The sequence below is a fragment of the Bubalus bubalis genome, chromosome 7, assembly GCF_019923935.1.
Source record: "Bubalus bubalis isolate 160015118507 breed Murrah chromosome 7, NDDB_SH_1, whole genome shotgun sequence".
Taxonomy (NCBI): domain Eukaryota; kingdom Metazoa; phylum Chordata; class Mammalia; order Artiodactyla; family Bovidae; genus Bubalus; species Bubalus bubalis.
This window is the reverse complement of record NC_059163.1, coordinates 2270298-2298080: the sequence shown is the minus strand read 5'-3', so window position 1 is coordinate 2298080 and position 27783 is coordinate 2270298. Positions and strand designations below refer to the sequence as shown.

At 56.8% G+C, this 27783-nt stretch overlaps 1 protein-coding gene across 10 annotated transcripts in view; it reads right to left on the bottom strand.

Annotated features, from left to right (window-relative positions):
• The window catches only part of RGS12 (regulator of G protein signaling 12), a 116619-nt gene extending 91643 nt beyond the window's left edge, over positions 1-24976 (bottom strand). For all 10 annotated transcript variants that reach the window (XM_044945564.2, XM_044945565.2, XM_044945569.2 and 7 more), the window contains exon 1: positions 24878-24976. The gene's annotated coding sequence lies outside the window, so the exon portion shown is untranslated. The remainder of the gene's footprint in view (positions 1-24877) is intronic.
• Positions 24977-27783: the final 2807 nt, after the last annotated feature.

Here is a 27783-nt window from a genome sequence, read left to right as displayed (position 1 = left end):
GAAGGTCCAGTGGGGGAGGGGTGGGGTCCAGCGGAGACGGGCCCCAGCTTCCAGAACCCCGTCCCGAGGACACACACAGACCCACAGAGACACGTGTGTTCAGGGAAGCTTGTCACAGACTCAGAGCCGGGGTTCTTACTGGTGGGCCGGCCCTGCGGGCCCCTCTGCTGGGAAGACACTCAATCCAGCCCCAGGGCGGAGGGTGTGAGCACAGACAGAGCACAGAGGCACAGGGAGCCCCCATCCGTGGGGGTGCTGGGGGCCCTCCCGACACCCCAGCTCCTGGACGCCAGCCCTGCACATGGGCCTCTCGGAGGACGGCAGTCAGGCTCGCTGGGAGGACCCCTCTCCTCAAAAAACCCTTTAAAGCTCACTTCCAAAAGCAACACACTGAGTAAATTATACTGTGAAGATCCAAGATATAATAGAAAATGTTTTTTTAAAGAGTGTATGTTTTTTAAACAATTGTTTTAACATTGTCAGAAGAAATTCTCAGGTCTTGGGAAACAGTTTCCAGTAACAGAAGCCTAAGACAAAGTAACTGATGCATCCGCACCAAAAAAGTGCAAGAGCTGGACAAAAGGGAGAGCATGTTATCATAGGACTACAAGCGCAGCCTCAGGCATGACAGAACAATGTTCTGCACGACGTATGTTTAATTACTTTATGATGAACAAAGAATAATTTATTTCTAAAGTGGAAGTGAAAGTCACTCAGTCGTGTCCAACTCTGTGACCCCATGGACTATAGAGTCCATGGAATTCTCCAGGCCAGAATACTGGAGTGGGTAGCCTTTGCCTTCTCCGGGGGATCTTCCCAACCCAGGGATCGAACCCAGGTCTCTCACATTGCAGGTGGATTCTTTACCAGCTGAGCCACAAGGGAAACCCAAGAGTACTGAAGTGAATAGCCTATCCCTTCTCCAGTGGAGCTTCCCGACCCAGGGATCAAAGCAGGGTCACCTGCATTGCAGGCGGATTCTTTACCAACTGAGCTATGAGGGAAGCCCTAAATCACCACGTTATTTAATATCTGAGTGATGCCAAATTAACCATTCAAATATGACTGGAATTAATACCCAGCACTGAAGGTGTGTTCATCAGTCTGCCATGCACTGTGCTCCACTCTTCCCACCGGATCTCCTAAAGGGGTGTGGGCTGAAACGCGCCCCAGAGCCGCCCACGCCCGGACCCCTGGGGCCTGTCACCTCACAAGGCCAAGGGGACCCTGCAGATGTGATGAGGGGAAGGGTCCCGGGAGGGAGGTCCCCCTGGATTCACAGGGTCAGGGAGGACGTGACCACAGGGTCGTCGTCAGAGGGGAAGCAGGAGGTGGGAGTCAGAGAGAGGCCTTGATGAGGGCAGCAGAGAGCAGAGCGCTGGGCCTGGAAGGTGGGGGTGGGCCCCCGGGGCCTCCAGGAGGGAGCAGCCCCTCCCCCACGCAGGCTTCCCCAGAGACACTGGTTCTGGGCTCTCGGCGGTGCTGTCCGGGAACTTCATAGTTGGGAAGGCATGTGTGTAGGACGTCACTGTGATGTAGGTGGGACTGTTATTCCCATTTTGCAGATGAGGAAACAGAGGCACAAAGAAGTAACTTGTCTTCAGCTGCAGAACTACTCAGTGTCAGAGGTGGGCTTGAACCTGCTGCTCCGGGCTTCCCCGCTCCCCACACAAAGGGCTTCCGAGAGGAAGCGGAGCGGTGCTGGGAGGAGACCACCAGCAGACCCCTGCACCTCAAACCCACCCCCAACGCCACCCTTTCCCAGCAGGGACCTCTGATACCAACACCCGCCAGGCACCACCTCCCCAGACACCCCTCGGGGACACACACACACACACAGCCCCAGAAACACACCAGATGCACGCTGACCGCCCTGTGCCCCAGCCGCCTCATCCCCCAGTCCATTCCAGCCCTGCTCCACGGCCACTCCAGCGCTCCTGCCTCCCCCAGCCACAGGGCCCGAACCACCCGGGAGGACCACAGGCGGCTGCGCTCATCGAGGCCACCACCCAGCAGCGCCCTCGCCCAGCCTCCACCCTGAAAGGGCCCCTTTCCACGCCCGCCGGTGTCAGTAAGGCCCGTCACCTGTTCATCGGGGTCACCAGCAGCCTGCCACGCGCTGGACGGGGCCAGACATAGGGCTGTCAGGAGGGAAGGTCCCTTCCTGCGAAGAGCCCTGGGCAGGGGTCGAGGAACCAGAGGCCCCCATAGCAGCAGCTTTTGAGGGTGTCCGCAGCCCCGCCAGCAGCTCCCAGGCGACCCGGGAGGCACCCCCCCCCCCCCGCCACTGCACTCCCTGCAGATCACTGCTGCCGGCTCCCCATCCCTGTCCCCTCTCCCTGAGGACCCGCTTCCTCTCTGAATGCAAAGCCCCCATGTGGGTAACCCCGCGGCCTGACCGCCCACTGAACTCTGTCCTAGGCGCCAACCCCACTTTCCGAGCTCTCAGCCACCTGTCATCCAAACACGACCCTGCCCCTACGCCCACCCAGCCACCCAGGCCCTGTCCCTTGTCCCCGGCACCTTCATCCCCCTGATGCCCCACCCTGGGCCTTCTCCACGCCTCTGCTCGCGCCAGCAGCCCCACTCAAGGTCACGCATGTCCACGCGCTACTCCCTGGCCTCACGCTGACCCTGCACCCCAGAGACCCCACTGCAGGCCCTCCCAGCTGCCCCACCTCTCCCACCCACAGCCGCTCCCGCCGCCCCACCTGCTGCGCCCACTCCAGTCCACCATACTCTCCACCCCTCTCCGAAGTCACACTCGCAGCCCCAGGGCCCTCAGCAGCCCCGTCAACCCTGACACTCTCCCCCAGCCATTCATGACCACCCAAACCCACCCGGGGGCCCGGCTCTCCCCTCCCTGTGGCCTGTCTCTTCCTTTACAGAGAAGACAAACCCCAGCAGCCCACCCCGCCCCCACCACCCCACCCCACCCCCACCACCCCACCCCACCCCGACCAGCCCTCCCCCAGTAGTGCGCACTCTCCCCTCTCCTTCAGGCCAGCATCTCCCCTGGACCCTCGACACCGTCCCCACCACCTCGGGGTAAGGGGGTAAGGGGGATGGACACCACCTGCCGGGGTCTGAAAATACGAAACCTCTCTAAACACGGAAGGAGTAAATGCCTCATTTCCAGGGCCAGGCTGCCGCTCCCCCGGGCAGCTTCTTAAGGGCTCATCCGTCCTGGGGGCCCAGCCCTTGGTGCCTCTGAATACCTCTCACACCGGCCACGGAGGACCACATGACCCAGACCGGCAGACGCGCTGGGTCCTCTCCCCCAACTGCTCAGCAGACTCAGCAGATTCAGCACGTGCACGTCCCCCCAGGCTCCTCCACGTGGCTTCTCTTCCCTCCCCCGGCAATCACGCCCACCCCAGAGAGGGTCTCCCACCTTCTGATCTCCACCTGCAACTCTTGGGCAAGCTCAAGGGCACCACAAACTCAACAGTCAAAACAAACGCCCTTCCCCAAATCCACCCCCTATCCGTGACTGGCCCGCCACCCGCTCAGTCGCGTAGCAGGGGGGCAGGGGGGTGGCCAACACAAGTGGGGGCTCCCAGAAAGACTCCCGAGACCCCGATCAGGACACGTGGAGATTCACACAGATGCATTTTCAACTGCAGAGGAAGGAACACTTCTGAATGCATTCTATGAACCAGTACCACCCTGATACCAAAACCAGACAAATATATCACAAGAATAAAAAATTAAAAGCCAGTATCACTGATGAATACAGATGCAAAAATCCTCAACAAAATATTAGCAAACTGAATCCACAACATATTAAAAGTACACCATGATCGGGTGGGATTTATCCCAGGGATGCAAGGATTTTTCAGTATCTGCAAATCAATCATTGTGATAGACCACATTAACAAATTGAAGAATAAAAACAATATGATCATCTCAGTAGATACAGAAAAAGCTTCTGACAAAATTCAACATCCATTTATGATTAAAAAAAAAAAAAACTCTCCAGGAAGTACACATAGAGAGAACCTACCTCAACATAATAAAGGTCACATATGACAAACTCACAGCTAAGATCATACTCAGTGGTGAAAGGCTGGAAGCGTTCCCTCTAAGATCAGGAGCAAGACAAGGATGCCCACTCTCACCACTTTTATTCAACACAGTCTTGGAAGTCCTAGCCACAGCAATCAGAGAGGAAAGAGAAATAAAAGGAATCCAAACTGTAAAGGAAGAGTAAAACTCTGCAGATGATACAATACTATACTGAGGAAGTTCTGAAGACACCACCAGAAAACCACCAGAGCCCATCAGTGAGTCTGATGAAGCTGCAGGATACAAGATCAATAGACAGAAACCTACTGCATTTCTATTCACTAACAACGAACCATCAGAAAGAGAAACTAAGGAAACAATCACATTTACCATCACATCAGAAGGAATAAATAGTCATGAACAAACCTACCTAAGGAGGTGAAAGACCTGTACTCAGAAAGCTACAGACACCAGTGAAAGAAGAGGAAGACGACACAGACAGACGGAAAATACACCATGTTCAGAGACTGGGGGACGGACACTGTGAAAACCTCCCCAGCAAAGCAATCGCCGTTTCAATGCGATCCCTACTGAAATGCCAAAGGCATGTTTCACAGAAATAAAACAAGTTTAAATTTTCTATTCAAACACACAAGGCCCTGAATACCCAAAACAATCTTGAGAAAGAAGAACAGAGCTGGAGGAATCACACTCCCTGACTGCAGACGATGCTACAAAGCTACAGGAGTCAAAACAGCATGGTCCTGGCACAAAAGCTGACACACACACAGATCAATGGAGCAGAACAGTGAGCCCAGAAACAGCCACACACGCTTATGGCCGATTAATCCACAGCAAAGGAGGAAAGAATACACAATGGAGAAAAGAATCTCTTCAGCAGGGCTGAGATAACTGGAGAGCTTCAGTGGATGAAATAAGAACATTCTCTAACACCACATACAAAAATAAACTCAAAAAGCATCAAAACCCTAAATGTAAGGCCAGAAACCATAACACTCCTACATGAAAACATAGGCAGAACACTCTTTGACATAAATCATAGCAATATTTTTAATTCATTTCCTTAGCAAAGGAAATAAAAGCAAAAATAAACAAATGGAGCCTAATTAAATTTAGAAGCTTTTGCCCAGCAAAGGAAACGATTGACAAAGTGAAAAGACAACCTACTGAATGGGAGAAAATATTTGCAAATGATACGACCAGTAACGGGTTAATATCCAAAATACACAAACAGCTACTACTTAACATCAAAAAATCTCTGATTAAAAAAGTGGGTGGAAGACCTGAACGGACATTTTTCCAAAGAAGAAGTGCAGATGGCCAACAGGCACATGAAAAGATGCTCAACACTGCTAGTCACTCGGGAATGCAAATCAAAACCACAATGAGATACCACCTCACACCCGTCAGATGGCTATCATAAAAAAAGAACATGAATAACAAATGTTGGCGAAGATGTGGAGAAAAGGGAAGCCGCATACACTGTTGGTCACATGTAAATTGGTGTGGTCACCGTGGAGAACAGCCCCACTCCTGGGTATATGAAGGTGAAAGGGCTCAGTCGTGTCTGACGCTTTGTGACCCCACGGACTGTCCGTGGAATCCTCTAGGCCAGAACACTGGCGCGGGTAGCCTTTCCCTTCTCCAGGGGATCTTCCCGACCCAGGAATCGAATGGAGGTCTCCTGCGTTGCAGGCAGATTCTTTATCAACTGAGCTATCAGGGAAGCCCTCCTGGGTATATAACCCCCCCCAAAAAAACACTGTAACTCAAAAAGATACATGCACCCCGATGTTCACAGCAGCACTGTCTACAACAGCCAGACACAGAGGTAACCTACGTGCCCGCAACAGACAGACGAGGCAGATGTGGTGAGCACATGCGATGGAATACTGTTCAGTCACTAAAGAGTGAAATCCTGCCACGTGCAACAACACAGATGGACATGGAGGGTATTATGTAAGTGAAATAAGTTAGAGAAAGACAAATACTTATCACCTACATGTGGAATACCATTTATATTATAATATCACTATATGTGGAATCTAAAAAATACAATAACCAGTGATTATAACAAAAAAGCAGCAGACACAGAGAACAAAATAGTGGTTACCAGTGAGGAGAGGAGTGGGAGGGGCAACAGAGGCGGAGGGCTAGGAGGTACAAACTATTACGTGTAAAATAAGCTACGGGGACACACCGTGCCGCGCAGGGAGCGTAACCGGTGTTTCATGATAACTACGAATGGAACACCACCTTTAAAATTGTGACTCACTATATTGTACACCTGTAACTTACGTGACTTTGTACATCAAGTATACTTTGACTAAATAAATAATTTGCCCTGCAAAAAGCAAAGCAAAACAAAAAAGATGAAGCCTCAAGCAAAGGTTATCACAGACAAGGAACAACCGTGCAGAGTTTGCAAAAATCCACAAGCAGCCCAGGGCGGGAGGACAGTCCAGGGCCGCGTGCACAGCGGAGCGGGGCACTGTGGGAAAGGGACAGGCCGGGAGGACGGGCCAGGGGCGACTGGGGCGGGAAGCTCGGGATGGACTCAGCGACAAGCCTCTCTGCTCATCTGTCACTGCCCGTAAGGCAGCCGGGAAGGGTTTCCCAAATGTGTAGTGTGTGTCTGGGGTTGGATGACTTAAATTGTAGATTACGTGGAAACACAAAATTATCCCTGGAGAACCTTAGAGGGAGCTGAAATCAAAGCCAGGCTTTAGCTTTTGGTGGGATGTTTGACCTCATTTGACTTAAAAAAAAAAAAAAAAAGAGTGGGAAAGGAGAGAAAGAAATTGGAAGAAATAGCAGAGGGATCCTATAGTAGTTAAAAGAAAGAAAAGACCCCCTCAGCCCCGCCCCCCGCAAAGTCAGGACACACAGGCCCCAGGCTCAGGTCTCACAGACAGAGACGAGCGGTTCATCACAAGCGCCAAGCCACAGGTTACGCCCCATCTCCAGGGGCGTCTGCAACAGGCTGCTTCTGCACAAGCAGCTGGTTACCACGTGCCCGGGAACACCGCTCCAGTTACGGGTGGACGGGTGGAGGGGTGGAGGGAAGCACGGATGGGGAATGGGGAGGTGGATGGGAGAATGCAGGGATGCATGGACGGGCTGGGGAGGACGAGGGAATGGACGGGGAAGAATGGATCGGGGGACTGATGGCAGAATGGAAGAATAAGTGGACGTGTGAGAGACGGCGGACAGAGGAATGGGTGGAGGAGGAGAGGGTGGACGGGGAGACGGATGAATAAATGGATGTGTGGATAGAGGGATGGACGGGGGAGGGAGGGATGGATGCATAGGTGGATGGACAGACAGGGGATGGGAGGATGGGTGAGCAGGGGTGGAGAGTGGGTGGGTGGAGGCACTGAGTTCGTTAGTGGTGGCCAAAGTTTGCCCAATAACACCTGCTTGCCTGGTTGGTCCAAAAATTAATGGACCATTTCCCAGATCTACAGACAGACAAGACCCTTCCCATTCAAAGGGCCCATTAAGCGCTAAGCATGTAGCTTAAAGTAAGTAAAAGCATGTAGCTTTAAGTAAGTAAAAAAGTCCCCCCAAACCTTCAGAGAGAAAGGTCTTGCGTGAAGGACGAGACCCTGCCAGCAGGTGTCTGACGACAGCAGAGCCCACCCCCAGGTGCTGGGCCCCCGCATGCAGGCCAGCAGGCAAGGGGAGGCCGCGGTGGGTGTTCAGGCGGGGGCACACTGAGGCTCTTAGTGATACCCGTGCTATCAACACCGCCGCCAGGACTCCAACCTGTGACGGCTGTAACAGGTGAGGGTGGCCAGAAAAGGCAGATGCCCAGCATAGCCGCCTGAGTGTGACGGTCAAGCACGGGGAGCAATGTGAGTGTGCGGCCGCCTGCACCAGCCATCAGGAGGGGCCCCGCCAGGAGCAGAGGCCCCTCTCAGCAGGGCTGGGCCCAGGGCCCACACACAAGCTGGCAGAGGCACAGACTGAATCCACCAGACAGACAGACAGACAGACAGGAGTGCTGCGGGCAGTGCCCCCAGACCCACCCTCCGCTCTCTGGCTGGCGGCCACAGCTGGGGCCCGCCGGGCGCCCCACCCCCACCCCGAAGGACTTCTCAGCCTCTGCAGCAAAGAAGGAAGGACTCTTTTTAAAAGGCCCTCTGGTCAGGCAGGATCTCCTGAGTGCAGAGCTTCACCCCTCCCCTGAAAGCCAGAGGTGCTAAAAGAGCTCTACTGATAGGTGTCTGCCCACGTCCACCCCACACCCGCCCCACACCCGCCCCACGTCCGCCCCACACCCGCCCCACAAACTCGTAGGACGCCTTTGCCGGGCAGATCTGTTCTACGAAGTAGAAGAGAGACATGGGGCTCAGCCAGGGGAAGCCCATCCTGGGGAACCCATTTTGGGGGGGGAGCTTGTTCTGGGGGAGCCATCCTGGGGGTCCACCTTCTGGCTGTGCCAAACAGCTGAGACAGCACAGCAGGCCACTCCAGTCAGGGCCCTGGACTGTGGGGCTGGATGCTGGGGGCCCAGCCAAGCCATGTCCTGTACAATGGAGACCCCAGAGCACCTTTCCTGGGGGGCAGGCGAAGGCCAGGCTCACTCTTAAGTCTTCCACCGTCTGAGGAGCCACAGGGCCTGGTGGATAACAGGGGACCCCACGCAGCTCCCCAAGGGCAACAACTGGCTTGGGCCCCTCACCCCTACACCAGCCTCACCTGCACTCTCCCCTCTGGAATATCCCTCCCAGACCACCCTCCCTCCACAGGGCCCAGCGCCAGCCAAGAAGGCAGGTGCTGTGGGGGTGTGGGACGTGCGGGTGTGCAGGCGTGGGTGTGCGGATGTGCGGGTGTGCAGGTTGGGGATGTGCGGGTGTGTGGGTATGGGGACGTGTGGGGGGGACATGCAGGTGGGGGACATGCGGGTGGGGGACATGCAGGTGTGGGGATGCACAGGTGTGTGGATGTGCAGGAGTGCGGATGTGCGGGTGTGGGGGTGTGCGGGTGTGGGGGTCTCCAGATGTGTGGGTGTGGGGGCGTGCAGGTGTGGGGGTGGGCGGGTGTGTGAATGTGCAGGTGTGGGGATGTGCGGGTGTGGAGACATGCAGGTGTGCGGATGTGCAGGTGTGGGGGCGTCCGGGTGTGGGGCATCCAGGTGTGCAGGCATGGGGGTGTGGGGGCGTGTGGGTGTGCGGATGTGCAGGTGTGGGGGCGTCCGGGTGTGGGGCGTCCGGGCGTGCAGGCGTGGGGGTGTGGGGGCGCGCGGGCGTGGGGGTGTGGGGGCGTCCAGGCGTGGGGGCGTGCGGGCGTGGGGGCGCGCGGGTGTGGGGATGTGCGGGTGTGCGGGCGTCTGGGTGTGCGGGCGTGGGGGCGTGCGGGCGTGGGGGCACGCGGGTGTCCTGGTGTGCGGGTGTCCGGGTGTGGGGGCGTGCGGGCGTGGGGGCGCGCGGGTGTGCGGGCGTCCGGGTGTGCGGGCGTGGGGGCGCACGGGTGTCCGGGTGTGGGGGCGTGCGGGCGTGGGGATGTACGGGTGTGCAGGCGTGAGGGTGCGCGGGTGTCCGGGTGTGGGGGCGTGCGGGCGTGGGGGCGTGGGGGCGCGCGGGTGTCCGGGTGTGCGGGTGTCCGGGTGTGGGGGCGTGCGGGCGTGGGGGCGTGGGGGCGCGCGGGTGTCCGGATGTGCAGGCGTCCGGATGTGCAGCTGTGCAGATGCAGCGGGAGGGCTCTGCGTCCAGGTCCTGTGCCCCTTGGAGTGGGAGGACATGCACGGCGAGCCTGAGTGGAGCCAGGAACCGTCCAGTACTCGGCAGCACTCAGTGTTAGGATTTAATGACTCCAGTCCACAGAGGCTAAGTTTTCTACAAAGAACAGATACGACCTTTGCTGTGAGGACAACAGCTGACTGAAAAGGGCCCCATCCTCAGTCACACCCACCCCCCAATCACACACAAAGGAAGGCGGCTTCTCCACAGCCCCAGGTAAGTCCTGCCCCACCGAGGCTCGGGAGCCCACCCTGCTGTGCGGTCTCAGGAGACACTGCGTGAGCTGGGAAGGAGACCGGCGAGGGCGTGAGGCCTCAGCAAGACCCCCACCCTGGTCACAGGAAAGCAGGTGCCAGGGCAGGGGGTGGGCTGCCCCCTCATGTCTGTCAACAGCAGTCTGGACCAGCGCCAGCTCAGAAAGGAGGGGCAGGGAGCGGTGGGCACCACACAGGAGCAACCTGGAGAAAGCCCGCTCAGGCACATTCCCAGGCCCCAGAGAGCGAAGTGGCAGCCCACCTCACTCCCTGTGCCCAGACCCCAGCACCTCATCACCCCGGCGCCTGAGCTAGCCTGAGACCTCCAACGACGGCTGCCGGCCCAGCCGCCCAGCCAGGTGGGCCTCATGGAGACCCCTGCCCGAGGGTCCCTGCAAACATCCAAAGCAAGAGCCGCGGGGGCCGTGGGGGCGAGGCAGGCAGCCAGGGCCACACGCCCCTCTCCGCTCAGGTCACCTGCCTCTTCCGAGTCCTGACCTGGACCCTGAGGGGTGTCCTGAGGCTCAAGGGCCAAAGCAGGCTGACACGCTCCTATCCAGGGGGAGGACCCTGCCAGGAGGTGTCAGATCACAGGCAGGGAACCTGCGGAGGAGTGTACAGGGACGGATGTTCACACGCGACGCACACAGGAAGCCCCAAGCTGAGGTCCATTAGCCTGAGTCCAGGTCACAGCGGAGAGAGGGGACCCTGAGCTGCGGGCTCACGCACGCGCACCCCTCCTGCGGGCGAGGCTGGGCCCCCAGCAAGCTCGTCAGGCTGCCTCTGAACTTATCCCGGGCCTTCGGCCCAACGCCCCCACAGGCCCTGGTGTCCCAGCTGCTCACCCGCCGCCCGCCTCTTGTGCACGACACAGTCCTGGCGCCCGGGGTGTCCGCTGAAAGCCGCCGCGTGTGGGGAAAGCTGTAGAAGATGGGCTCGCTGGCCCTCGCCGGCAGGAGCCCACACAGAGGAGGGCTGGTCTCAGCGAGCTCGGAGGGACAGCCCTCGTCTGCTGGAGAGAACACCACGGAGGTTTCATGGGAGGACACCCGAAGTTCTCAAGAAAGCGCTGTCTGTGGAATCCCGGCAGTGAGCGCTGAGTCACAGGGAGGACACAAGGAAAGCGGGGTGCCGGCCCCCAGATCCTCCTGGCTGGAGGCAGGCTGAGGAAGCAGCTCAACTGCAAACGCATGCGATCCTTGTGGTGGGAAGGCGGAGCGCCAGTGTCCCCGGACCTTGGATGGGGGAGCGTCTAGCACGTCGGGGCTGTGCCCCAGGACGCCTGCACGTCGTTTTTGAGGAGCGTCTACGAGCTCATCCCGTGTCTGTCCCAACACTGCTTACTGCTGAGGGGCGGGGGCGGAGCGCCGGTCTCTTCAGTTCAGGTCTAGGATGGAGAGGAGGGCACCCCCGAAGCGGCACTCAGGGAACCCCTGCTGGGGAGCCTGCTGTGTGAGTCTGGGGGTCGTGTGTCTTGCCTGTGGGACGGATGAGTCGCTGAGGCTGCGGGCTGGACAGATGGGCGGCCTCCCAGGGGCCCCAGGGATCCTGCCTGTGGCCGCCCGCTCTTCGCAGGCCCCTTCCCCAAGGGCAGGCGCCACGAGGGCCCCCTTCAAACCAACCGAACATGCAGCCGTGAGACGAGGTCGCTTTCAAAGGCTCCCCTGCTCACCCCTCCCTCACTTGCTCCGAGAAAGGTCAGCCAGGCGCTGAGCTGCCCTCAGAAGCTGCCCACGTGGCAAAGGCCTCTGGCACCAGCCAGCAAGCCCGTGAGGCCTGCCAGGGGTCACACGAGTGACCCGGGACATGGATGCTCCGAGGCCACCAAGCATCGTGACGGTGAGCTTGGTCCTCCGCACCGCGCCCGGCCGTCACCCTGACGCCAAGCTCGCGAGACCTGGCATGGAGCAGCCAGCTCAGCTGCAGCGGGCTCCTGACCAAAGGGACCAGGAGACATAAAACACTCGTTTTTTGGGGGTGGTCTGTTACACGGCAGCAGTAACGGACGTGCTACCTAATCCAGTAACTGACGTGCTGCCTAATTCCAAATTGGGAAAGGAGTATGTCAAGGCTGTATATTGTCACCCTGCTTATTTAACTTCTATGCAGGGAAACACTGGACTGGATGAAACACAAGCTGGAATCAAGATTGCCAGGAGAAATGTCAGTAACTTCAGATACGCAGATGACACCACCCTTATGGCAGAAAGTGAAGAAGAACTAAAGAGTCTCTTGATGAAAGTGAAAGAGGAGAGTGAAAAAGTTGGCTTAAAGCTCAACATTCATAAAATTAAGATAATGACATCCAGTCCCGTCACTTCATGGCAAATAGGTAGGGAAACAATGGAAGCAGTGACAGACTATTTTGGGGGGTTCCAAAATCACTGCAGATGGTGACTGCTACCATGAAATTAAAAGACGCTTGCTCCTTGGAAGAAAAATTATGTCCAACCTAGGTACCATATTAAAAAGCAGAGACGTTACTTTACCAACAAAGGTCCGTCTAGTCAAAGCTATGGTTTTTCCAGTAGCCGTGTATGGATGTGAGAGTTGGACCATAAAGAAAGCTGAGCGCCGAGGAATTGATGCTTGTGAACTGTGGTGTTGGAAAAAACTCTTGAGAGTCCCTTGGACTGCAAGGAGATCAAACCAGTCAATCCTAAAGGAAATCAGTCCTGAATATTCATTGGAAGGACTGATGCTGAAGCAGAAGCTCCCAATACTTCGGCCACCTGATGCAAAGAAGTGACTCATTTGAAAAGACCCTGATGAAAGATTGAAGGCAGGAGGAGAAGGGGCGACAGAGGATGAGATGGTTGGATGGCATCACCAACTCGAAGGACACGAGTCTGAGCAAGCTCCAGGAGTTGGTGAAGGACAGGGAAGCCTGGCGTGCTGCAGTCCATGGGGTTGCAAAGAGTCGGACACGACTGAGCGACTGAACTGAATCCAGTACGTGAATGCTGTCACTTGACTTTTCCCCATTCCTGCTGCAAACACACGCAAAACAGCACGATGCTGGTTTCTAAGCAGCAATGCCTTGACTAAGCGTTCTTCCCTCAAATCTAATCTGTGATGAGCTGATTAAGGGAATCATGCTGCATAAAACAGAGATAAACTGACTGGAAATGGGGAAAATCAGCTAATAAAAACTACTACTATCAGATGACAACCTGGTCAATCGGTGTCTCACAGTCCCATTTCACAGAAGAAGAAACCAAGGCTCGGGCTCCTTGCCTACAACCATGACCAAAGGCAAGAGTTAGGATTCAACTCAGGGGGACTGACTTCAGTTTGTGCTCTTAACCCTGGCTGCCCCCACTTTTTCCATTAGCATGAGAACAAATGCCAGTGTAGAGGCTGACCTCCCCTGAAGCATTCTTGCTAGCAAAAATTATCCACCTGCTTCTCAAATGGCCTGTCTCAATTCCTAGGGAGCTTCACCTCCCACGTTTGAACATTAAGTCCAGGAAGCAGGTCAGCAGCTCCCCAGATTATTGGGATGCATGGTTGTTGAATAATTTATGATGGACTGAACAGCATACAACATATAAAACATTCCAGCTTTGCATTTGGTTATTATGCAGGGCTTTTTGTGAGGGTTCTTTTCAAAGGTCAGTTTTTAAGGTTTTAACACTTTAAGCCCAGAGATACCAAGAGGCCAGGCTGCAGAGATGCAGAGCAGATGCCCTGGGTCTGTCCTCGGGGAGCACGTCCATCTCAGCTCAGCAAGAGCCAGGTCACAGCAAGGCAGCCATGTGTCCACAAGGGATGGAGACGTGTGTGTGTACCTATGGCTGATTCATGACAGTACTTGGCAGAAAACAACAAAATTCTGTAAAGCAATTATCCCTCAAAAAAAAAAAAAAAACACAGAACAGTGAAGTAGCTCTTGGAATTAGGAGATACAGCAAATATAAACAATTAAGAAAGAGGAGGAAAAAATAAAAGAGAGAGGAAATGAAAGACTGGCAGACTTAAGAATACAAAACACCTCAGGAAAATGTAGACACAACTATTACTCACGGTCAAATAATGTTAAAAGGACATGGAATTCCAAAATTAATGTAAAGTTGAAGACGTACAGCGATGCTGATGCCATGCTTACCGCCTAAAGAGAGGCTAAGACACCAGCTTTAAACTCATCCAGCTCCACTTCCCTTCACGAGAAGACACCGCAGGGTGCGTCTTCACTGTGCTTTTTCTTCCCTCCGTGGGAAGGGCGAGCACGGCTCAGCCACAGAGGAGGGGACCGCCTAGCCTGCGAGTGCCCAGGCACGCAGAGCAGAAGGGCCCCGGGAACCGGACGCCTCCCGGGCGGCCTGAATATTTCATCGCCGTCCCCGGCGCCCCGGGGACGCCAGGCCTCACCCAAGCAGCCGCGCTCTCCAGCCCTCTGCCTTTTCTCCAAGCAGAGAAGAGAGTCTAGACTTAGCAGAAAAGACACTTTTAAATCACAAAGGTCCGTGTGACTGGCTCAGATGTATTTCTGGATTACATCTTTCTGATTCTGATGCTATATAAAGTTTACATCGTGAAAAATCCACATGATAACCAATGAAGAGAAGCAAATGTTTGCGCGCTCTCTCATCTAAAAGAAAAAAATAAAAGTGTAAAACACTGCAAATCAGCTAAGAAAAAAATAAAAGTGTAAAACACGGCAAATCAGTTATGCCTCAACAAAAAATTTAAGTTAAAAAACAATTATTTTTTAAACCTAAGACCTCCGACGAGCAGGTGCCCCCGGGTGGGCTGGCAAAGGCACTGCGGGGCCAGACTCCTGCAGCTCTGAGGACACGAGGACCCCACGTTGTGGCCAGGCATCCGTGTGCATAGAGGCCGCTCCTGAAAACACGGGCGCCACTGGGGGCCAGGGACCCTCTGCTGGCCCTGGGCATCGCGCTCCAGTTTGCTGGGCATGATGGAGACACTGGGATGCGGGCACTCTGGAGTAAGTCTTTGACTCCTGTCACAACAAAAACACTCTCTACACACGAAGGAATTTCATAAAGGTCTCAATTAAGGAAAGAAGCAGCTTCACAGAAGGCAGGCAGCCAGACATCCAGGTGGGAGCCGGCAGGGCTGATCCCGGCCAAGGTGGGGGGGGGGGGGGGCAGGGGCGGGGCTGCTGGCTCGGGCAGGAGCTAACACCTGCGGGCCCCACCACAGTGTTCCCAGGGCCCCACCCAGGCCTCAGTGCCACCCGAGCAGGCCCAGCGTCAGCACCCATGGCCGTCCTGCACGCTCGCTCGCTCGTCCGCCCAGGAGCCGGGCGGGCCCCTGAGGTGGCAGTACGCACGGTCAGGTGGCCAGTGACGGCCCAGCCTGAGGGGCAACAGGCCGATGCGACCACACGCGGACGTAGGGGGCACAGGAGGGCCCGTAGCCCTGACCCCATTTGTTTTAAAAGCCACTCTTTCCGGAACCTAGCCCCCCACCTCCCTCCGCCGCTCCTTGGCTCAGTCTGCCCCGTTCCTCCCCGAGACCCCCTCAAGCCTGCCCGCCCACCACGTGACAGCCGGAAGCAGCAGCAGAAACATCAGCTCGGGCCCATGTGCCACAAGGTCAGGACGCACGGAGGCCGTGAACCCAGAAGCCCTGACTGTCCAGGAGCACCACGCCACCCAGGAGCCCCCTCGCTCCCACCCGGCCCCCCACAGCCAGGCCTGAGTGGGAGGCGGGTCCAAAATCGGGTGCTGACCTACTCCAGCTGTCGGCGGGCAGACCCCACCTGCCAGCTCCGGGCTGGCTCTGGGCACCAGCCTGGCCGTAACCGGTTGGGGAAAAGCGAGCAGGACGAGCAGAAGCCACAGCATTTCAGGGTCTACAGCTGATGGGACTTGCAGGGATATTCCTGACTCCAGAAACAAAATCTGGTTCAATAATCCTGAACTACTGGAAGTTAAACCATCTCAATCTTCCCTTCCCATTATTCTTTGACGTTCCCTTTTTATCTCTGCTCGGGATTTATTTCTGTTTGTGGTTTTTAAACCTGGCGAAGGGAGGATATAAATGAAGTTACTGGGTTTAGCAAATAAAAATAAAGGACATTCAGTTAAATTTGAATTTCAGATAAAAAGACAAATAACTTTTTACTCAAAGTAGGCCCCAAATATTGCCTGGCAGGTTTTATCTGACGAATCTAACTACGAAGAGGGCCCCGTTTCAGGCCTCCTACAGGACACTGGCCCCTGCCTGCAAATCTGGTCATCCGTGGCAGGACATGAGAGGGAAGAGCCACAGAGCGCCACACAGTCCTGGCTTGTTCTCTTCAGCGGGGCGGACGGGGGCGTCTGTGGCCTGCGTCTCTCTCTGGCACTCTCAGGGAGACACGGGGTCCCCGGTGCCCATGGGAACCCACCCAGGAGGCACAGCCGCGGCAGGGCACATGGCGGGAGGCATGTCTCCACCCTCCTCCGCCCCCACCCACCCCTGCCCGCGACCCCACAGGGCTCCTCGCGTCCCAGGTCCAGGCTGTGCTGGGCTGACAGCGGCCCCAAAGTCGTAAGGCCTTAACATCCAGAGCCTGGAAGTGCGCCGGCGGGGAACGGGCCCTGCAGATGGGCCTGCGGGCAGATTCTGAGAGGAGGAGGCCATGCTGGCTGCCCACGGGCCTCCGTGCCATCACACGTGCCCTTGTAAGGGGGGGCAGAGGGAAGGGGGTCCCAGGGAGGCCATGTGAAGACGGAGGTGGGCCCTGGGGCCCCAGGAGCCTCCAGAGGGCGCAGGAGGGCCCTGCCCACACCTCCTGGTGAGCATCTGCATCCAGAAGAGTGAGAATAAACCTCCACCTCTGAGGCCCCAGTTGGTGGTACTTTGTTACAACGGCCACGGGAAACGAGCGCCACGGGGCTCAGGGGCCTCCCCGGGCCCGCTGCTCACCCCCGCGGTGCGGAGCGCCAGCCTGCCTGGCTCCTCAGGCCCATCCCTCTGGGCCGGACTCCAGGCCTCGGGGGCAGACGGCGGTCTGGGCACCTCATGCTGCCCAAGTACCTCCAGGTAAAATGTGTCCCAGGCCGGGCTCTGCGGGGCCACAGGCTGGCACGAAGTAGGGGCTGGACACAGATGCACCACGGGTGCCCACCCGCTCAGAGCAGCCAGGCCAAGGGCACCAGCAACACCCCGCAGGCCACACAGCCACTGGCGTCTCACACTTGCTCTCCTAGCTCATCCGCACGGCAGTCTCAGCACTAACCACGCTTCACAGACAGAAACTGGCACAGAAGGGCAGTGCTGAGGCTGGACCAGACAGCAGGGCGGGTGGCAGGCGGGCACCCAGGGTGGCAATCTGGGCTGGGCCTCTCGGCCCACAGCAGCAGGACCGACCCGTCAGAGGTCAGCGGATAGACGCCCTCCTGACCCTCAGCGACCTTACCAGAGGGGGGCAGTGAGTGGCGCACAGGGCCCCTGCGCTCACCCCGCCGTCTGCACCCCAGGCAGGCGTGTGGGGAGTGCAGCCCTGGGCGTCCACCGGCCCTGGAGGGCTTTCTCTTGGGCTACAGTGGTCACTCCCTGGCTCCCCGCTTCTCCAGACCAGCAACAGGTCAGCTCCGAGGGCAATGCCCGGCCCAGCAGGTCCCCCAGTGAAGGGAGAGCCTCACACGGGAAGGCCCGGCCGGGGGCATGCTACAAAACCCGACCACCCGCGGGGGCTGAGCGCAAGGGGGCAGGCGGACACCAGGGGTGCTGTTCCCCGCAGGAAGAGGGCTGCATGGGGTGCGGAAGGGCACTGGTGTCTGGGCACGTCTGGGGCTCAGGCGGACGCCGCGCTCCTCCAGCTTCGGGCACAGGACCGAGTCAGGCATGGAGGCGGCTACAAAGGGAGGGGCGTCTCAGTATCTCAGATGGGAGGGAGCTGGGGAGAGAGGAGGACCCAAAACCCGGGGGTAAATTCTTCCAGGCCCTGACCTCCCCAGGCCAGGAGACTGTGAGGGGCCAGCGCCCCAGAGGCCACGGTGGAGCCGCCTGGGTCCCCACAAATCAACTCCTGGGACAGACCAACGCCTTCAGAACAGAGCCACTCCTGCAGATGCTGCGATGCCCAGCGCACAACCTCTTACTAGAGGCTCAGAGAAACAGGAAGGCATGACCCAGTCAAGAGACAGAGAGGCCAGGGGAGCTGATCCTGAGATAAACCGAGAGCTGAAATTACAGGCCAGGACTTTAAAGCAGCTAATACAGTGTGTTCAGGGATTTAGTGGGAGACACGACCACGGTAAACGGGTGGCCTATTTCAGTAGAGAAATGGAAACTATTAACAAAAAGAAGCAAGTGGAAACTCTAGAAATAAAAACTACAGTAATTGAAATTTTACAACTCATCGAAATGGACTTAATTTGGATTGCAGATGGAAGAAAAAAGAGAGGAAAAAGAAACAAAAAATTTTAAAATTAGAACCAGGCCTGAGTGCCCTGGGAGACAATAACAAACATGTAACACAGCACCAGAGGAGAGGAGAAGTGGGGCGGGAAGAGCATCCGAGTAAACCATGACCAAATCTTCCCCAAGTTTGGTAAAAAAAAGTTATAGACTTATTTATCTAAGAAGCTCAACAAACCCTGAACAGGACAAATTCAGAGAAAACCTTTCCAGGAACATCACGGTCCAAGCGCTGGGGGTCAAAGGCACAGACAGGGCCGGCGACGGCATCTCCACGTGACACACGGCGGTTACGACGGGCTTGACTCGACGGCCGACTCCACCACAGGAGGAGCGGGCCAGTCAGCAGGCCGGGAAGAGACCCGGCCTCCAAGCCAGCAAAAAGGTCCTTTAGAGTGGAACAAAAACGAGCACGGTTCAGACAAGCCCAAACTGGGAGGGTTTGTCACCAACAGGCAAGAAATGCGTTTCAAGCTGAAGAAAAATGATATCAGATGGAAAGTCAAATCTATACGAAGGAAGCATAACAGAAATGGTGAATATTGGAAAACGTTTTAAAAATATGATTTTCCTTCTTTTAATCTCTTTAAAATACATGACTTTTTAAAGCAAAAACTGAACAGTGTTTCATGGCTTAGAGCACATGCAGATTAAGACGAGTGACAACAAATAGCTCTACCGCGGCACAAACGGGACTTTCATCACTGCTACAAGACACAGCTCTTACATTTTATCTGGAGTGTTATAAAATTAACTCTAAACAGATGGCAAAAAGTCAAGACAGGCATTTTAGACTACTAAAAAATAGTGCAAAGATGCAGTACTAGAAAATACGTGTGTATTTATTAGATACACACACCTGGTACACGCACCCAAAGATACAAATGTGTGCATCCCTGGGTGAGCACACACAGACACACATGCACTCAATTAACCCAAAACAAGATAAGAAAGGAAAAACAGCAACAACAAGAAAAAAGTAGGACAAACCGAAAACAAAGTGACCCGAGTCAGCCCTGGTAATATTCATGCGAAACAGAAATGAAGGACGAGTGAGGAGCAGGCGGTCAAGAGGAGACCAGAAAGGCAGGCCAGATGTCATAGGTCGTTACGGGTGAGCGATGACTACCTGGGCGTGCACTATATATATCTGTCTACTCTGTCTGTAGTCACATATTTTCCACAATCAACACTTTTTAATTAGTATTAAGAGTGTGCCAAATATTATCTATAATCAAGTGGGCCTTAGGAAGCATCACTACAAAGAAAGCTAGTGGGGATCGTGGAATGCCAGCTGAGCTATTTAAAATCCTAAAAGATGATGCTGTTAAAGTGCTGCACTCAGTATGTCAGCAAATTTGGAAAACTCAGCAGTGGCCACAGGACTGGAAAAGGTTAGTTTTCACTACAATCCCAAAGAAAGGCAATGCCAGAGAATGTTCAAACTAGTATACAATTGTGTTCATTTCATATGCTAGCAAGGTAATGCTCAAAATCCTTCAATCTAGGCTTCAACAATACATGAACTGAGAACTTTCACATGTACAAGCTGGATTTTTAAAAGGCAGAAGAACCAGAGACTGCTTGTGTCTGACTCTGTGACCCCATGGACTATAGCCCGCCAGCTCTGTCCATGGGATTCTTCAGGCAAGAATACTGGAGTGGGTTGCCATTTCCTCCCCGAGGGGATCTTCTTGACACAGGGATTGAATTCACATCTCCTACATCTCCTGCACTGGCAGGCAGGCTCTTTACTGCTCGCACCACCTCCCAAAAGCAGGGCAAACATCAAGCAGATCAACAAAAGGAGGAGGAGGACCGAGGATTAGTGCAGCCCCAGAGTTTCAGCCTCTAAATAAATGGAGTTCCAGAGAGAACACAAAACTGAAAGAAAGTGAAGAAGCACACTGAAAAATGCCAGGCCTAGGTGAACAGGGCTGCCTCACCCACTAGTGATGAGAACATGTCATCATGTTCTGGCGGTTCAGATCTTGGGGAACAAGGGGTGCTCCTGTGGGCCTCCTGGAGCCCGATCACGGAGAATCACTAGGGCACCTGCTTCATGTGGCAAGCGCCCCGTGCAGTACAGCAGCGCCTTCGCTGTTCTGAGGAAACGCTCCTCGGTCGAGTTCTACACCCAGCTAAACTACAAGGCAACAGGAACGCAATTTTCAAAATCAAGAGCAAAGGGAAAATCCAGATGCGGTTTTTTGGCTATCATGAACATTCACTTCCACAGAACCAGGGTGAGCCCAGACTGGGAAGAGAGGTCCTGAGCACAGACACGTGGCGCGCAGGCCCCACAGGGGCCAGGACAGAGTGGGGCAGGAAGCCGGACCCGGGAGCCAGGGGCCGCCACAAGAGGGGAGCTGCAGGCCTGCTCAGGAAAGGGCTTATGCTCCAGCAGCTGCAGGAACAGACAGGTGAGCAGCAGACGCTGGTGTAACTGGCAATGCAGTGACTGAGCTGGGAAATGGAGGGCGAGGGAGCACTACTGCCTCGGAGAGGAGAGCCTGGGTCCCCGCACCTTCTAGAGAACTCAAACACGCAGACTGAGACAGCAGCTTAGCTGGCAGGAAATGCCTGAGGAGCCGGAAGCTGGGGTGCCTGCCCCGGGAGATGCGGACAGCAGCGCAGGAGGGCACCTGGCGTCTTCATTCTTTAATCAGTAGCTTAGCTCCTCATCTAAGTGGCCTAGAAGAGTGGCCAAGACGACTGTAAGGGACAAAAATAAGATGTAGAGAAAGATACATATGTAGCGCAGAGTGTGTAAAAACAAAAAAGTCAAGGAAGGACACACGTGGGATGTCATCCGATGACAGGGCTGGGGACGGAGAGGAGAGGGGGAAGAACGCAGGAAGGACAAGCCGGCATCTCCTTTGCCTCGAGTCCACGGTCTCAGGGTTGAGTCTGCTGAACCCCCAGAAACCACAGGGAAACTTGCTTGTTAAAATCGAACGTGCCTGTGGTTTGAGTATACTTCGAGGACTGACTACAGCTTTATTTTTTTTACATTATTTATTTATTTATGTAGGCCGCACCGAGCAGCATGCAGGATCTTAGCTCCCCGACCAGGGATGGGACCCAGGCCCCCTGCAGTGGAAGAGCAGCCCTAACCACTGGACCACGACGGAAGTCGCTGGTTACAGCTCTTCTCAGATGGCCAAAGGAGCAGGTAACCACCACCCCTAAAAGTAAACATGAGCCATCCGCCAGCTGGGAACCCCAAGCCAGGCTCATCTCCTCCCAGAGACTGCTGCGGCCTCTCCTCCAGCGCTGGGCAGGGACACACGGGGCGGCAGCAGCAGCATCCCCTGGGGGGGGGCCGGGGGCGAGACGCTGCTCCCCACCCCTCGGGGGGTGGGGGGGTGGGAGACGCTGCTCCCCAGCCCACGACAGGAGAGACCCCAGCCCTTGCAAGAGTGCCCAGGGCAGTCCACAAGGACGCCAGGCCAGAGGCCCTGGAGCTGTGAACGTCCCCTCACAGGCAACAGGGCCTTGGCAGGGGATGACGCTACAGCGCCTGTGCGGGGACAGGACCCGGCTTCCACACGCGGGCGTGACCACGCGTGTCCTCTCGGGAGGGACGCAGAGCGAGGAGCCAGGACAGAAAGAGGGAAGCAGGGGCCAGGGAAGGATAACACAGGCTGGGTGTGAGGGTGCCCCCGCTAGCCGAGAGGACGTCCGGCCTCCTTCTGCTTTTAAGCCACTAGGCTACGGTCCTTGGTTACAGCCGCCACGGGAAACTCATACAGATGTTAACCAGAAAGTAAAATGTTTCTGTGAATTCTACCAAGTTCAAAGGAAAATAACACACCGTGGCTTCGCCGTGTTCGTGTCCTCGCTGGACAGTCTGTGTCAAGTCTTAACGACACGCTGTTCTTCCTTCATCCTGACTTTTGCTTGACCCACTTCAGACAAAGGCAAGCGTCTAAAGGCAGTGCAATCAGAAAGCTCACGTGCTCTCCTCTGCTGCGGGAGGCCTGGACCTCCCCGCCTCCCCTGCCTAGCGCGCCCCTGCAGGCTGGCCACCTCCTCAGACAAGGCCACCCGGTCCCAGCCTCCCAGCCTGCAGGTGCTCCTCTGCCTGGTCACCGGCCCCTTCCTGGATGCCCTCCTCCTAGAAGAGGGGGAAAGGAGCCTGCCCTGAAGCCTGGGGCGCTGGCCCACCCCGTGCCCGCTGCTCACCTCCTGACCCCGCACAGGACCCCGCCCCAGGTCCACTCCACACGCCAGCCCAGGTCCCCCTCTCCCAGAGGCAGTCACCCAGCACCGGGGTGGGCACCTCAGTGATGGGCTTGTCCCCATCTGAGGAGCATCCCTGAGGCCCAGGCTCCACGTCCCCAACCAACAGCCAGGACCTCTAGGCTCAAGACCACCGGGTCGGAGGACATTCTGATCAAACGTCCCACTGTGACGATAAGTCCCTAAGGCAGGGTTTTAAACACCTTCTCTCTTCTTGCTCATTGCCCACTGCCCACCGCCTATCCGGGCACTCATCTCAGACCTGGAGTGGGGGTCTCCAGAGCAGCAGTTCCCTCCCTGCCAGCCTCACGGTCCGTCTGCGGGTTCCACGGCCTCACAGGCGCCATTTAACCATAGCACGAGCCACTGATGGACACTGACCACTTGGATCCACTCACAACCCTGAGCAACCCCACGGTTACAGGCAGGTCCTGTTACAAACCCAACCCTGCAACGGGGAAGCCGAGGCACAGAGGGTGGTCACCTGCCCTAGGGTCTGTCTACACCCACAGCTCCAGGGCCACTCTGTCTACACCCACAGCTCCAGGGCCACTCTATCTGCACGCACAGCTCCAGGGCCACTCTATCTGCACCCACTTTGGGCCACTCTGTCTACACCCACAGCTTCGGGCCACTCCATCTACACCCACAGCTCCAGGGTCATTCTATCTGCACCCACTTTGGGCCACTCTGTCTACACCCACAGCTCCAGGGCCACTCTATCTGCACCCACTTTGGGCCACTCAGTCTACACCCACAGCTCCAGGCCACTCTGTCTACACCCACAGCTCCAGGGCCACTCTATCTGCACCCACTTTGGGCCACTCTGTCTACACCCACAGCTCCGGGCCACTCTGTCTACACCCACAGCTCCAGGGCCACTCTATCTGTACCCACTTTGGGCCACTCTGTCTATACCCACAGCTCCGGGGCCACTCTATCTGCACTTACTTTGGGCCACTCTGTCTACACCCACAGCTCCAGGGCCATTCTATCTGCACCCACTTTGGGCCACTCTGTCTACACCCACAGCTCCAGGCCACTCCGTCTACACCCACAGCTCCAGGGCCACTCTATCTGCACGCACAGCTCCAGGGCCACTCTATCTGCACCCACTTTGGGCCACTCTGTCTACACCCACAGCTTCGGGCCACTCCGTCTACACCCACAGCTCCAGGGCCATTCTATCTGCACCCACTTTGGGCCACTCTGTCTACACCCACAGCTCCAGGCCACTCCGTCTACACCCACAGCTCCAGGGCCACTCTATCTGCACCCACTTTGGGCCACTCCGTCTACACCCACAGCTCCAGGGCCACTCTATCTGCACCCACTTCGGGCCACTCTGTCTACACCCACAGCTCCAGGGCCACTCTATCTGCACCCACTTCGGGCCACTCCGTCTACACCCACAGCTCCAGGGCCACTCTATCTGCACCCACTTTGGGCCACTCTGTCTACACCCACAGCTCCAGGGCCACTCTATCTGCACCCACTCTGGGCCACTCTGTCTACGCTCACAACTCTGGACCAGTGTTTACATCCACAATTCCAGGGCCACTCCATCTACACTCACAACTCCGGGCCACTTCGTCTACACCCAAAACTCCAGGGCCACTCTGTTTACGCTCACAACTCCGGGCCACCCCGCCTGCACTCACAGCTCCAGGACCATTCTGTTCACACTCAACTTCGGGCCAACACTCCATCTACACTCAAAACTACGGGCCACCCCGCCTGCGCCCGCAGCTCCGGGACCTCGCAGCGTCCCCCACCCCCTGCCCTGAGCGGCAGCTCGGAGCCCGCACCGGGAAGCCAGCACAAGGCTGCGTCGCGGCGCCGCATTCCCAGAGCTGGGGTCTCCGGAGGCGGCCTCTGGTCAGACAATGCGGCCGCCCGGGATGTCGGACAGGAAACTCGGGAGTCCGTGAGGACTCGGCCCGGGGCGCCCGCCGTCGGTGGGCGTCGCAGGCCCCGCGCGCTCGGCCCTGCCTCGATCCCGGGCCCTCGGGTCCCGCGGCCGCCCCTCCGCCCGGCCGGAGTCGCGCTGGGGAACAAAAGGAGGGCGGCGGCGGCCGGGCGGCCCCGAGAAGCAGGACCCCGAGGCGCCGGCCGCCCCCGGCACTCTCCGCTCGGCCGGGCAGAGCGGGCCGCGGAGGCCGCGAGCGCGCGCCCTCAGAAGAAAGAAAGCGGAGGCGGGGCGCCGGCGCCCGGACCACAACCTACCGGCCGCTCGCTCTCCGGCCGCGATCCACTCAGCCAGCGCGCGCAACGGTCGCAGCCGCCGTAGCCCGGGGCCGGGAGGGGGCGGGGCCAATGAGAGGGGCGGGGCGACACGAGGGGCGGTAACCTGGGTGGGCGTGGTCGAAGAGTGGGCGGGGTTGTAGGGCGGGGCCTTTGGAGGGGGTGGTCCATCCTTGGTGGGCGGGGCCGTCCTTGTCTGGACCAATGAAGGGATAGGGTCGAGTAGGGCGTGAGAGGCGGGCGGGGCCTGGGGCGGGGTCGTGAAGGAGGTCCCAGACCTCCAGGAAGAGAGTGGGGCGGGCTTGACCTCCAAGGCTGTGGGCGGCTCTCAGGACGCGGCCGGTGTGCTCGGTCTACAGGGCGGGGATGGGGCGTCCAGTGGACAGCATGAGGGGCGGCCCTTCCAGGGAGGAAGGTGGAAAAAACCGAGGGACGGAGCCCGAAGGGGCAGATCTGGAGGGGCGGGGACCCCCCCCAGAACTGGGGCGGGACTTCCGCTACCAGCGCGAGGTGGCGGGTCCGCCTCTGGCTGTGGAAGCCCTGCGCCGCCCGTATCCCCTCCCGCCCCGGGTGCCCTCCTACTCCCTCCACCCGGTTTCCGAAGGCGCGTTGACACTTCTGCGCCCCACATCTCGGGGTCCCCGCCCCTCCTCTCGACAGCCTTCCACAACCTTGAGGCTCACCAGACCGTATTTTGCCGGGACATCATTTTATTTTTAAGGAAGGGAAGCGGAACGGAGTGTGGGGTTCCCAACAGTACTCAGTCACCCCCTAGTCCCCCACCAAGAGGGAGTGGTCAGGCAGGCCAAGCAGGTGCTCAGCTCCACCCGGCTGTCCTGGAGGTCCCGGGGGCACCTGCTCCCCTCTTCTCTTCCTGGAACCCAGCCTTGTTCCCAGGAGCACCATCCAGGGTTACCGTCCCTCCCACATCCCGTTGTCTTCCTCCTCAGCGATCACTTCTTTGGAAATTCCATTTCCCGTTAGTCAGTGACCTGATAGGGACCTGCCAGACCATTTTCAGGAAACAGTCGGCTGGGCATTTATTGTACAAGCCAAGAGTAGGAAAGATTTAAGCCCAGGACTCCTGGCTGGTCAGACCTTGACTCTCAGTTATTTGGCCCGCTCCCAAACCTGGCCAGAGCCTCCTTGCTTGTAGGATAAATCATCGTGACAAATATTAATACACCAGCCATCGCACTTAAAGCCCTTCCACTCAGGGTAGAAAAATCAGAAAATCTTAATTGATGCTTCATCTTCCCTTCAGTGTTCCCAGAGTGGCAGCAAAGGATAAACTTGCCATACCTGCCAAGTTGTCAGGACATGTCTTCCCCTTATATTTGCAAATGAAACTCCTCAGACAGAACCCTGGGATGTGGACCTGTGTCCGCAGGAGTGTGTTGACCAGTGGGAGGGACGAGCTCTGCCCAGCAGAGGGCAGGAAGTGTGAGAGCTCAGGCACTGAGGCCAATGGTCTCTACAACAGCACAGCTACAGACCGTGTCCCCCCAAAATTCACATGTTGAAGCCTGTTCCCGGATGTGACGGTGTTTGGCGGTGATGAGGTCATGAATGTGGAGTCCAGTGAACAAGATTAGTGCCTATACAAGAGAGACCCTAGAGAGCTCCCTCATCCCATGGGCCACCAGAGAATACAGACCAAAGATACCTGTCTGTCAACCAGGAAGCAAGTCCTCACCTGACAATGAATTTGCGCATGACTTGATCATAGAATTCCACCCTCCAAAGGGTAGAACAGAGGTAGAAACCTCTGCTGTTTCTAAGCCACCAGTCTGTAGTATCACTGGGGTAGCAGTTAGCGGGGTGGATGTATGATCTTCCAGAAATGCCTAGATTCACTTGGCCCACCTGTGCGCTGAGCCAGCAGGGAGAACCAGGTGCCACTTGTCAGCTGGGGCTGTTATGACAGACACCACAGACTGGGGGGCTGAGACAGCAAGTGTTTATTTCTCACATTTGTGGAGCCTGAAGTTCCAAGATCAAGGTGCAGACGGATCCTGCATCTGTTGACGGCCCTCTTCCTGGTTTACAGACAGCTGTCTTCTCAGAAGGTGGAGATCAGAGAGAGAGGACAAAAGCTCATATCTCTTCTTGTGCTGTTCTTAGTCGCTCAGTGGTGTCCGACTCTTTGCAACCCCATGGATTGTAACCCTCCAGGCTCCTCTGTCCATGGGGATTCTCCAGGCAAGAATGCTGGAGTGGGTTGCTATGCCCTCCTCCAGGAGATCTTTCCAACCCAGAGATCGAACCCAGGTCTCCCCCATTGCAGGCGGATTCTTTAGCAGATGAGCCCCCAGGGAAGCTCTGTCCCTTTCTATAAGGGCACTAATCCTGCTCGTGGGGACTCCTCTCTCATGGCCTGATCACCTCACTAAGGACCACCCCCAACACCATCACCTTGGGGCTCAGGGTTTTAACACCTGAATGGGGGTGGGAGGTGACAGTCCAGAGTGGCACAGATGCAGCTTTGACAGCCTGCATTGGCCATGTCAGCCTCGCAAAAGGTCTGGGGCAGGTGAGCCAGACAGTTCTGCAGCACAGACCTCACACGCAGACCCAGAGGATGCACTCGCCCTGGCGTGGGGGTCCTGGCTCCCCTCCAGCCTTCCAAGGGCCAATGACTGGGCAATGAGAGGCCTGAGAAAGAAGGGTCCGGGTTTCGCTTCTCATCCCTTCACCCAGGGTCAGATTGCTCCAAGTGAAGCTGTTCACAGGCAGCCCAGAGACGACCTGCATCACTGGGCAGGAGGCCAGGCGCTGTGCCGGCTCTGGGGACAGCCTCGTGTGCCCCTCCCGGCCCTGCTCTCACCGCCCTCCCACAGGCTCTGTGCTCTAGGGAGCCCTGGCCCAGGCTGGCAGGTCAAGTATAA